Below are 13,041 nucleotides of genomic sequence, written 5' to 3' on the forward strand. Positions count from 1 at the left end.
TATTTAAGCTGTCTTAGCATTATGCACGACAGCTACCCTATCAACAGAGGAATTAATTCACTGTACATGGAAGAACAGTTTAAATATTAAGCAATCAATCTATCATTTTCTCATCCTAGTTAATGAATAAGAAGACTATTTCTTCAGTTGTCTCTTTCCTGAAAGGATGAACATAATAATCAAATTGTAATTTTATAGAAAAGGAGGCAAATTAATAAATTAACATACTCCATATTCATATATGCTTATCATAGGTTAGAATTACTTAGAAATAATATTAAATATATCAGTGGAGATTCAAACTTATAAAAATTCTTTTAGATTTAGTCAGTCTTTGGTATATAATCACTGAAACTGTTAACATGACCAAACCATTTACTTTAAGTCATTTGCATGTATTTTATTTACATGGCGGGTTTCTTTCAGGAGTAACTATAGTTACCCATTTTTACAAATATTATGACAAAATTTACCGTGTTTCACATCATGAAAGAATTATCTTTGTTAACACTTGACTATGGGCCTATACTATGGAAAGTTTATATATAGAACAAATATATAGGGAATCCACCTGTGTAAGAGTAGCTTATGAAAATGTAGTAGGTAAACCAAGATCCTTACTAAACTGTTGCAAATATATAAGGAGAGAATACCTGTAGAGAGAGACAAGATATACCTCAATCAAGGAAGAGTTAAAAAGATTTTGACTAAAAGAGATGGTATGTAGTTATGTCCCAGGCCTCCGAAAAAATGTACAAGAAACCAGCACACAGAAAGACTGGTAAATTACTGGAACTTTTGTTAATTGTAGGTGGGATGGAATTAGAAAGTCTTATCACGGATAGGAGTCTTTTACAAAGAAAGCAACAACCATTCAGGTCTTATCCTATTAAAAGGAGCTGATGGTGAGGAAATGTTTGAGATTCTTTCAAATAAAACATGTTAATGTGTCTCATCTTGCCAGTGAGAATGGTTTATATAAAGTGTACAATAAAGAGTATCTGTATATAAGTAATATACAGAAATGGTATAGAATGAACACTGATGATTAATGCAGTAAATTAGGAATCATTAGCTTAAGAGTTTATGAATTCTTATATTGAAAAATTACCATTTGTTTAATTTGAAATAGCATTATAAAAGTTTGTAAGAAAAAATAATCAATAAGATTTAAATATAATTAGCTATCTAGTAACTGTTTGAGATCACTGATTTTTATAGAACCCAGGAAATAGAATTTGTGTATAGAAAGGAGAAAAGCTTCGCCAAAAAATCAAAACTGAAAATAAAATATACAACAGCAAATTTTTACGAGCCCTTTCATTTTAGTGAATGGATGGACATCTCCTTCTGAGTCTTCATTGGTGGAACCCCTAGGAGGCCGCATATGGAAGCTAAAGATATCCCTACAAAGGTCCACTTATGATATGACCACCAATATCTCTTCCCACGTAGTATCAGCTGTTCTTTGGTCTATTGCATCAACATTTTGTCAGTTATTTTCTCCTTCATAATCCTATATTTCAAACATCCCACAAGGCAATATAAACAGAATGCATATTTTTAACAATCAAACTTGAAATTATGAAGAAAGATGGAGGATTTCATGAAAGTAAAGGAAGTGGTACTACATAACTACAACTGCTGAAATCAAATGCAAAGTATTAATAATATAAAACATTTCAGTATTAAAATAGTTAATCACTGATGAAGAAAAATTTATGAAGGATCTTGACAAGATTTGTTTTTTTTATTTTAAAGTCTGTCTCCCAAACCTTGTTTTGTCCTCTTTTCATATACACATTGGGTCTTTGCTTTAAGCGCATTTGTACTGAGTGACTTTTTATTTTTCTGGAACTGATTATTCTTAGATAATAAGTTCTTATATTTAAGGATTAAAAAGGTTGAACCACAACATGCTAAAAAAAAAAAAATAAGTATACAGCAGTTGATTGGAAAGATCCTTGAATTAGAAAAAAATAAATTGGGTTTGGATTTAGGAAGATGAAACAGGAAAGCAACCAGCAACTGCAAACACTGTAGATAACCTCAGACAAGCTTTGAGTTCAGGGTCAATAAATCCAAAGAGCAAAAGATGAGAAGAAATTGTCTGAGTAATTTATTACTGAACTTTAATTAAAACATCTGAGCCAGCCTGAATTTCCCTCCTCCTATCTCCTTGCCCTGCATAGAAATCACAGGCAGCAAGTGTTGTGTCCAGATTTAAAACTGACCCACTCTTTAAATTAAGTGACAGATATGCCACAGGAAGCTCCAAATGTGGCTGTCCAGGCCCAAGAGAAAGAAATAGCTTCTGAGGGGAACATTTTGAAAAACATGCAAGACCACTTTTACCTAGTGATAAAGCTTAAGAAAATATCACAAACAGTAAAATCCTCCTTATTTGGCATTCTTGCTGTGTTCAGGCATTCTGCAGGAGAGTATCCTACCCCATGGCACCCTCTTATATGGAGCCCCACATCAGCCTTACTAAGGAAGGGATCTCTTGTGGAAGCAGACCTACAGAACTGGAAAAGAGACCTATCAAGTCCTCATGTCAAACAACGTGGTCTTTTTTGTAAAAATGAAACAAAAACAAAAGATTACTGGACATTTATAGAATAACAAAGACATGGAAAAAAATGATGTTGATACCAAATAATGCAGACAGAAAACATTCAAAATAACAATATTAACACTAGTTTCTAATACATTTTTATGGAGAGATTGCGTAGGCTAAAATACAATTGAAAAAAAGAGGCCTAGCTGCAACAAAACAAAGAACAAATAAAAGTGGCTTGATTTTTGAAATAGGCAAAATCAGCGAAAAAACTAAATTAGCAGGGCTAAAAACAATTATTTGAAAAAAATAAATAGATAATGTTTATTTAGTGATTACAATTGCTAGGTACTGGTCTACAAACTTCATGTATTCTTAACTCATCCAACTGTAACAACAAAGCTATCAATTTGATGCTGTTCTCATCTGCAGTTTACAGATGAGGAGATGGAGACAGAGAGAGGCTGACTCACCAGCCGGAGACTGTACAGTTGGTAATGAGCACCCACACCTTGAATCCAGGTGGTCCTGTGACAAAGCCACACACCCACCAATTGGGCTTCAACACTCTTAAAATCAAAGTTAAGAGAATATCCAAATGTGACGATAAAGAATTTGAAAGAACGCTAAAGAGTTTAAAGATTTATAATTATAAAATTACAAAGAGTTTGAAAATACAAAACAATATGGAATTTAAAAATACAAAAAAATATGGAGATAGGACAAATAAGGTCCATTATTAATTCAATCAGAACAATACAAAAAAATCATCAGAGGGGAATATATATATGAAGGTTTCATATGTATATATATATACACATATATACACACACACACATATATATACACACACATATATATACATATGTACATATATATACACATACATTTATATGTATATATATATATATGTATATATATTGAAGGTTTCTATATATGAAGATTTCAATATAAGGCAGCAGAAGATTTTTTAAGATTCACTCTTAAACATATGGAGGTCAAATTTCAGAACACTAAGGAAGTTGAAAATTTCTAAAAGTATTCAGAGACAAAAGTCAGGCTACCTACATTACAACAAAAATAAGAATGACAAAACAATTGCGTCTGAGGACCAAATAAAATGATCAATAAATATATCAATAATTTTATAAATGGTCCCATATGTGGGAACATTTATAAAATTATTGATATATTTACTAACAAACACATACAATATTTAATGTTTGTGTTATAAAAGCATCTGTGAGAAAGATAAAAACTTATAGCAAAGTTTGGCATTCCTCAGAAAAAATAATGTAAAAACAACTGTATCCAAACCTGTCCTGCCAAATGGACAGAAACGAGCCTCTTAAAATAAATCTTCAGTAAGAAGAAGAAGAGTTTAATTTAGGAATACCTTTTCTTTTGTAGATTTTTTAAATTGTTTATAAAATTTATTGGGGCCATATTGGAGTATTAAAAAAAAACAAACCACCAATGGCCATGAATGGTATTTAAAAATAACTGCAATATTAAAACTTATTAAAGGATATAAATGCTAACACTTATGGAGATAATAAGCATTGGGTTTAGAATAAAAAAGGGATAGAAGATTCAAGAAATAATGGATATTTTGTATGGTCTAGAAGAGGTAAAATAAATTACATAAAAATTAAAAGAGAATAATTTGAGACAGTTTATGTAAAATGAGCACAGTTTAATCACTTGGGCCTAATCCAGTATTTTTTTTCTTTAGGAAAAGTCTCACTACCTGGATCTGCAATAACTTACATGAACACAATACTATGGATTTTATGTAAGTATTTTATAATTGAAAATTGACCTGCAAAATATTAATAACTATAGCTAGCGTTGAATGCAGTATTTATAGACAGTATAAACATAACAAAATGTCCATCTGTACAAACACAATTTTCTCCCCTTATTTCAATTAAAGCAGGTGTTCCTTTAATTAAGTTATTTCCATATGTCTTCTAATTATTCATATTAGACTTCATGAATTTTACTTGCTTTTTTCATAAAATCAGACACAATATCAAAATAATAAATATCTATTCTATCGGTTAAATACTGTATGTACGACTGTAACATTATTATATTTTTCATAATATTGTTATTGAAGGATTTTGATGAACAGGGTCTGGAAAGAGAAAAATTGATAGTCAGCTTAACTGTGGTGCATTTTCCTTCAATTGTAGTTGCTTTCTCTCTAAGTGGGTAACATGCTCTTTTTCTGCTTTCTCTTTCACTCCCATTCTATTTCTTCACCTCATCCTCACACTCTAAATTTGGTTAAAGTAAGGTAACGAATATCATGCATGTGAAAAAGTTGGTAGAGAATGCTACTGATATGTTTATGTGTTTATCATACTTCTAATTTCTTCTTGGGTAAATTGTTTTAATTACTTGAACTCTCCAAATTCAACTCAAGGTCAGACAGTTCTCATTGTATTTCAGTGTCAGCTGATAATCAGTATTTTTCTCAAAAATATTTATCTCTAGTTGAGGAATTGTATGTAGTAACGGAAGTACTTAATATACCAAGTTCAAGGCCGTGTCCCAAAAAATAATTAGAGAACTGTGATATCTCTTGGACGTATCTTATTCTCAGTTCTATTTGTAAATAGGAGGTCTGTCTAACTTCCAAAACCCAGACTCTTTTTGTATTTCATGATTCTAAAAGCCCCAAGACATCAGTAGGATTCTGTCAGGTAAAATAAGTGTAGAAATAAGCAACAGAATCCACAACTTTTTAGCAAGTACATAGAGCCACATTAAGCATTCCGGAGTATCCCTTTCCTCACTCACTGACAATTGCAGTTGAGTTTAACATACAAATATCTTTGGCTGCCAGAAACATTAGAATTGCTCTACTGAAAATACTTTCAGTTTCTTCAGGAGGTCTAATATGGGATGAGGTCGTTAGTGGTTTATTAACACTTTGTCTCCTAAAGTACTGCCAGGCTCATGTGGTGTTTGTACTAGCCATTCCACATCAACAAGGCCGACTCTGCAGTTTTGCTTTGAATTGCTACATACACTTTAGAATAGGTGTGACATAGCTTCTTAAAATTTCATCCACACACAATGTACCAAGGGGTATGATTCCATTCACAAGTAAATGAGAGTAATTTTATTTTCCAGTCCACAACCAGCGTGTTTTGTTTGTTTGTTTGTTTTGTTTTGTTTTTGTTGTTGTGTCCTTTAGGGGAGCTAAGGAGATACTCTGGGGGAAGCTTTTGTGAGAGCCACTAACTACAGGATAACATCTGCACTACCAGTCGTATGTATAACCATCCATATTGAGAATTATAATTCCCCTTGTGGTTTGAATACAAACTGTAATTTCAATATTACTGTAACAGAGCTTTCAACTATAGCTTGTTCCAAAAATAAAATTTAATAAATACAACTTTAAAGTGGTGTGTGTGTGTGTGTGTGTGTGTGTGTGCGTGTGTGCGCGTGCATGTGTGTTTGGTACTTGATTCCATGTCATGTAGAAAGAATCTTATGTAGGTATCTTATTGTTCCTTTATCTAAGAAAATCAAGTTAAATTTTATGAATATACCCTCCCATCAAGAAAAATTAAGCTTAGTGTAGGCAAAGAGCTTCACATATACTATAATAACATAATAAATTCCTCATTAGGTGTATCACCTCTATATGCAAAGTGAAAGTAGAAGTTTGTTTTGGTTTGGTTTTTCATTTAATTTTAATTCATTTGTTCTAAGGAAAGAAAAGATTGTGTGTAGTTTGGAAAGGCTTTGACGCATTTGCTAAAGATGTAAAATTTTTGCAATGTGATTACTTTTCACAGTAACACAACTCTCCTTGTTAAATCATGTGACTCTGTTAACTTCTTGGCTGCACATGGAGCTTATGGTTTACACAAGAGTAAATTCATGCAATTTCACAGTAGCTGACCTATTGAATAGATCATAAAAACATTATATGTGGACTATTTTATAAATCAATTTAGTGTAAATAAAATGGGGGTAATTATTATTTTTTTTGCTGGAGGAAGAAAACTCTCCCTAAATGTAATGCATGGAGGTACAGACTCTGGTGTATACAGATGCCTTAAATGTTGATAGAAAAATGCAACAAAAACAATAACAATAAAAATGATAATAAATGCCAATTATTTAGCACCAGCTAGGCTTCAAGCACTTTGCTTACCTATTCTTTCATACTAAACTTCATTCAAATAAAGAATAAAAACAAAACAAAAATTTACTTGTCTCAGTATGGTCTAATGCAGACATAGCCATGCAAATAATTGATTTTAACTGTTGAAATGACTACAAATTTAAAAAGTACAGCTGGAGCTGAACCATAATTTGAACCCAAATCTTCTCATAGTAAGTCCAGCTTTAAACACTATATCATGCTACAGACTTAGCAAAGAGATCCAAGATGGTGGGGTAGATAAACACTGTGCTTCTTTCCTTCCATGAACACATTGAAATTCGAACTAAATTATACAACATTCAACCTAGAGAATCATCTGAAGTCTAGCTGAACAGAAATTTTATAACTAAGGATATAAAGAAGAAGCCACAGAATCTCTGAGATTGGTAGGAACAGAGACATGAAATGGGCTAGGTCAAACCTCCACGTGGTGGTTGAGAATGAGGGAGGATATTTTGACCATGGAGGTTCTACGTGGAGGAACAAGGGACTCCAGCCTCACTCCAGGCTGTCCAACCCAGAGTACTGGGCTGGAAGAGGAACCCTCACAATACCTGGCTGTGAAAAACAGTGGGGATTCCAACTGTCCAGATGGGACAGAAGGCTGGGGAAAATCCAGAGGTCCTCTTAAGGGGCCCACACACAGACTCACTGACTCACAGGCATTCACCCTGGACTCCAGTGGAGGGATGGTGTCTCAGGGGGCATTCGAGGCATATGGGAGGCAGACTGAGGTGTGTGGCTTTGGAGGATTGTCACCATTTTCCCTGTGAAGGGGCCTCTTACCAGCAGGAGGGCACCATTTTTCCTGTGTTGAGCCCACTCCCCCCCATAGACAAATATGAATCTGATTGGTCTGGTGAGCTCCATTGCTCCACCCTGCTGACTCAGCTGGGACCCTGTGACACCCAACTTCCCCAATGCTGGAGACACTTTCTTCATGAGCAGCCAGACCCATCTGCATTACACCCTTTCTTGGAAAACCAACAGAGTCTACAGGCCCCAGGCAGGTGATGACGAGCTGTGGTGTGCTCTGAATCTTTTGCTGAGTAGCTCCAGGCTCAGCACTGGCCAAACCAGAGTCTACATTAACCTGGTGACCATAACTGGCCAAACCAGAGTCTGCATTAACCTGGTGACCATAACTCTTCCCACTCTAGTGATTCCCTGAGATCCTGCCTCACCCAACTCTCATACCGCATGAGGCTTTATCAGTGGCTGAACCTTAAGGGAGTTGGCAGGTGGTAGCAGGACTCAGGATGTCCTGGTTTTTTGTGGGGCTACCCCAGGCCTAGTGCTGGTGGCAGCCATCCTCAATTTGTAGTGTGACCTCTCCCACATACCTCCAGGGTTAGTACAGACAGCAAACAATCAGATTGCTTTGTAGCTCCTATCAGGTTATCCCCAGCCAGTCACAGGCAGTGGGGGACCTGGGCCTGTACCAGAGCCCCTCCCAAGAGGCCCCAGAACCAACATACTTGGAGTTTGGCTTCAGAACACAGCAGAGCACCACCCAATTAGCCCCTTAAGCAGCACACCCAAAGGGCGGCCTCAATAGGCAACAAGACTTTTAGAGCAAATCCCACTCAGTGGGGTAAGCCTGTAAGCTGTGGATGTGGCCAAACCCCATAGCCAGTGGGCCTGATGCACCCAGTGATGTGCTAATAGCTATCAAGGCTCAACTATAACAGGAGGATACATCCAACCCACAGAAGGGACACCCCTGGAGCACTCAGAGCAAGTGATCAGGGAGACGGTGCCTGGGCCCCACAGGACACATACTACATAAGGCTGCCTGGCCAAGACTGGGAGACATAGCGGATCTACCTAATAAAAAAACAAACAAACAAACAACAACAATAACAAACAAAGAAACAAACACAGAGAAGCAGCCAAAATGAGGAAACAAAGGAATATGTCTCAAACAAAAGAACAGGAGAAAATTCCAGAAAAAGAACTAACCAAAATGGAGGCAAGGAACCTACCAGAGACAGAGTTGAAAACAATTGTTATAAGGATGCTCAAGGAATTTAGTGAGAACTTGAACAGAGAGATAGGAAACATATAAAAGGACATAGAAACCATAAGAAAGGACCACTCAGAAGTGAAGAATACAACTGAAATGAAGAACACACTAGAAGGAATCCTCAGCAGACTAGATGAAGCAGAAGATTGAATCACCAATTTGGAAGACAAGGTAGCAGAAAACACCAATCAGAACAGCAAAAAAAAAAAAAAAAAATCCCCCTCAAAAATGAGAATGGTTTAAGAGTTGCCCTCTGGGACAACATCAAGCATAACTACATTCACATCATAGGGGTACCAGAAGGAGTAAAGAGAAAGCACAGGATTGAGAATGTGTTTGAAAAAGTAATGATTTTTCTAACCTGGCAAAGAAAATAGACGTATAAGTTCAGGAATTGCAGAAAGTCCCAAACAAAATGACCCAAAGCAGGCCCACACCAAGACACATTATAATTATAATGACAAAAGTTAAAGACAAAGAGAGAATCCTAAAAGTAGCAAGAGAAAGGCAACCAGTAACTTATAAGGGAGCGCCCATCAGATTTTCAGCTGATTTGTCAACAGAAACTTTGCAGGCCATAAGGGATTGGCACTGAATATTCTATGTGATGCAAAGCAAGGACCGAGACCTGCAGGTATTCTCAGTAAGGCTATCATTTAAAGTCGAATGACAGATAAAGAGCTTCCCAGACAAAAAAAAAAAAAAAACACACACACAAAACTAAAGACGTTCATCACCATCAAACCAGTACTACAAGGAATGTTAGGGGGACTTCTTTAAGACGGAAAATAAATATGAATAATAAAATGACAATAGCTACATATCTAGCGACAATTACTTTTAATGTGAATGGATTAAATGCTCTAATCAAAAGACACTTAGGAGGTCTGAATGGATAAGAAAACAAAACCCTTATGTATGCTGCCTACATGGGACTCACTTCAGATTGAAAGACACACATATGGAAAGTAAAGGGATGGAAAAAGTTGTTTCATGAAAATGATAAAAACACACAAAAAAGCTGGGGGTAGCAATACATATAGCATTCAAAAAGACTTTAAAACAAAGGTTATAACAAGAGACAAAGAAAGACCCAGTAATCCCACTTTTGGGAATTTATATGAAGAAACCCAAATCACTACATTGAGGGGACATGTGCAGCCATATGTTCACTGCAGCATTGTTTACAATGGTCAAGATGTGGAGGCGGCCTTGGTTTCCATCAATAGATGAATGGATAAAGAGTAGTTGGTACACATCTACAATGGAACATTGCTCAGTCATGGAAGGGAATGGGTTCTTGCGAACTGCATGGCAACATCTCCATGGATGGACCAGGAGAGTGTTGTCTGAGTGGAGTGTCAAACAGTGAAAGACAGAGGCAATGTGATTTCACTTTACTGTGGACTCTAAAGAATAAAGAAACAAACAAAACAGCAACAAACTCATAGATACAGAAACCATTTTGATGGTTGCCATATGGGACGGGGGTTGAGAATTGGTGAACAAGGGGAAGGGATATAGATGGACAAATTGGTTGTCAAAAAGTAGGTATGGGGATGTAGGGTATAGCATGAGGAATATATTCAATAATATTGTAATAACTATGTATGTTGTCAGAGGGGTACTAGATTTGTTGGAGTGATAGATGGGAGGGAACTAGGGGAACAGGGTGAAAAAGATAAAGGAATTAAGAAGTACAAATTGATAATAGTTACAAAATAGTCATGGGGATGTAAAGGAAAGCATAGGGAGTATAGTCAATGATATGGCAATAACTACGTATAGTGCCAGGTGGGTACTTGACTAGTCAGGAGGATTATTTCTTAAATTATATAAGTGTCTAACCACTATGCTACATACCTGAAATTAATACAAAATAATATTGAATGTTAACTGTAATTGAAAAATTTAAAAAGGGGGGAAAGGAATAAGAAGTGTCAATTTCCAGGTATAAAAGGGGCCATAGTGATGTAATAAATAGCATAGGGAATATTGTCAATAATATTGTGATAATGTGGTACGGTGTGAGACGGTTACTGGACTTCTCATGGTTATCACTTCTTTAGGTATATAAATATTGAATAACTATGGTGTACACTTGAAACTAATATAATATTGTATATTAGCTATATTTTTAATAAAAATCTTAAAAAATTAAAACTATATCATGCCGATATTCCATAATAGAAATAAACATAAAAACTAATATAGTACTTATTGTTGCATATCATTTAATTTTGGCTTTAAGTATTCCTAAATTAAAGTTTTCTATTCTTTACCAAGAGTACTATTTTAAGAGACCTACATCTGCAGGTGTTAAATAAAACCCTCCCAGATTTATAAAACATACTTGATTAAAAATGATTTTTAATTCAAAGGAGCTTTGAAGTAATTTGAATTTTTCTAAATAATACAGCTGGTGTATACTAATTTTACTAAAGATTTTCAGGTCCTTGATACAATTATTGTTCTTTCTCATAAATCCTTAAACTTTTTTTTTTTCTTTTCTAAGCATTTGCAGATAAACGTTTCAGTGAATTAATCTTTTTACAAGCAAATGAGATTAACTCAAGGAAAATTCCATTGAATCTTTTTCTCACTTTCGGTTTCTTAAAATTATTTTTTTCTTTTTTTTTAAACCTGCTACGAGGATAATTAACAATGCAAATATAATTATTATAACGTGATAGTTTTTAAATATCACCGGCAAACGTAGTGCCATTCTGCCATATATATACTTGTCCATAGTCAGTCTTTTTCATGTTTCCTGTAGCAACTATTCCACAATTTTACTCAGCACATTCTCCATATTCAACTTGGTCCAGAGCAAATAAACAGAGCAAATATAGTGCTCACACCTTTTACTTCTCTCAGAGCCCAAAGATCAAACTTACTTATAATTGAATCCTTCACCTTCCTCCTGCCTCAGCCCCCTCGCTATCTATTTTTCTTTTGATTTCTCTTCACCTCCAGACATTGAAAAATAACAAAAATCTGAAAAAGTTTCTGTTTCCTCAAATCAATTCACATCACACCCACAGCTTCTGACTTCTACTCAAAAATTACACTGCTGCTGAAGTCACCCACGCAAAGGCCCATCTTATGTTTTATTTCATCTGACCTATTAGCTTTTGACATTACTACTCACCCACTATATCTTAAACTCTTCTCCCTTGCCTCTCATGGGTTTACTCATCTGTGTTTCTCTCCTATCATGAATATAACTATTCCTCTTAGGATTCTTAGCAGATCTCTCTCTTTCTGCATACTTAATACATTCTGATGCTCTCATTCATTCGTTTGGCCAACCTCTCACTCCAGATGCTGTTTTTGAGTGGAATCATCTATTCTTATGAGTTCCAGTCTATGGATGATTGCCAGGTCTATACTCTCCCTCTTCTGTGATACATTCCCTTCCCTGTATCTCATAGACAACTTAAAATTTACATGAATCGATCTAAACTAATTTGCTTCTGAGTTTCATTCCTACTGTACTCACTGTTTTCCTTAATGATGTCATCATTCACTTAATTTTACAGGACAATAAATACTAGTGTCAGCTTCAGCTGCCTTCTGTCCCTCAATATCCACTCGTGTCACACAATCAAATCCATCAATGTCATACTATTTTATCAATTAAATAGACTTTGGGATGTAGTTTAAACTTGTCATCTAGACATTGTCTAGACAGTGGGTTCAATTTAGAGTTTAGAATATGCTGTGAAGAAAAAAAACAAAATGAGAAACGAACGTTGAAGAAAATTTCATGATGCATTTGTATTTGTTTTTTAAAGGATGAACATGACATTAGATAAAAATATTTTATTAATCACATAATCATTTATTTTTACGATCCTAGTTAAATCATAAAGCCATATAATTTATTCAAGTATAAATATATTAGAATCAATTTTTAATTCATTTTTTTTTCATTATTTTTACTGGATATTTTAAAAACTCAGATTCTCATCATAATGTACAAATCTCCTAATTGTTCTCCCTGCCTTAGAAATTTCCTCTCTCTGTTTCTCCTTCTGCTTTTTCTTCCCACTTCATTCAGGTTTAATTTTCTAAAAGTCAGAATTGCATAAACTACAATCTACTGAAACTATTCAGATGTGCAAAGAAAATTGAGCTTCTGTATTTGATCCGTAATGGATTCAATTTTACAAAGCCCTTCTAACTAATACGTAATAAGAAAAAAACCCACAAAAACTAGTTTTTAAAATTTTAATTTTGTAATCATTAGGTGGTCTATTT

Source organism: Rhinolophus hipposideros (assembly GCF_964194185.1).
Source record: "Rhinolophus hipposideros genome assembly, chromosome: 4".
Taxonomy (NCBI): domain Eukaryota; kingdom Metazoa; phylum Chordata; class Mammalia; order Chiroptera; family Rhinolophidae; genus Rhinolophus; species Rhinolophus hipposideros.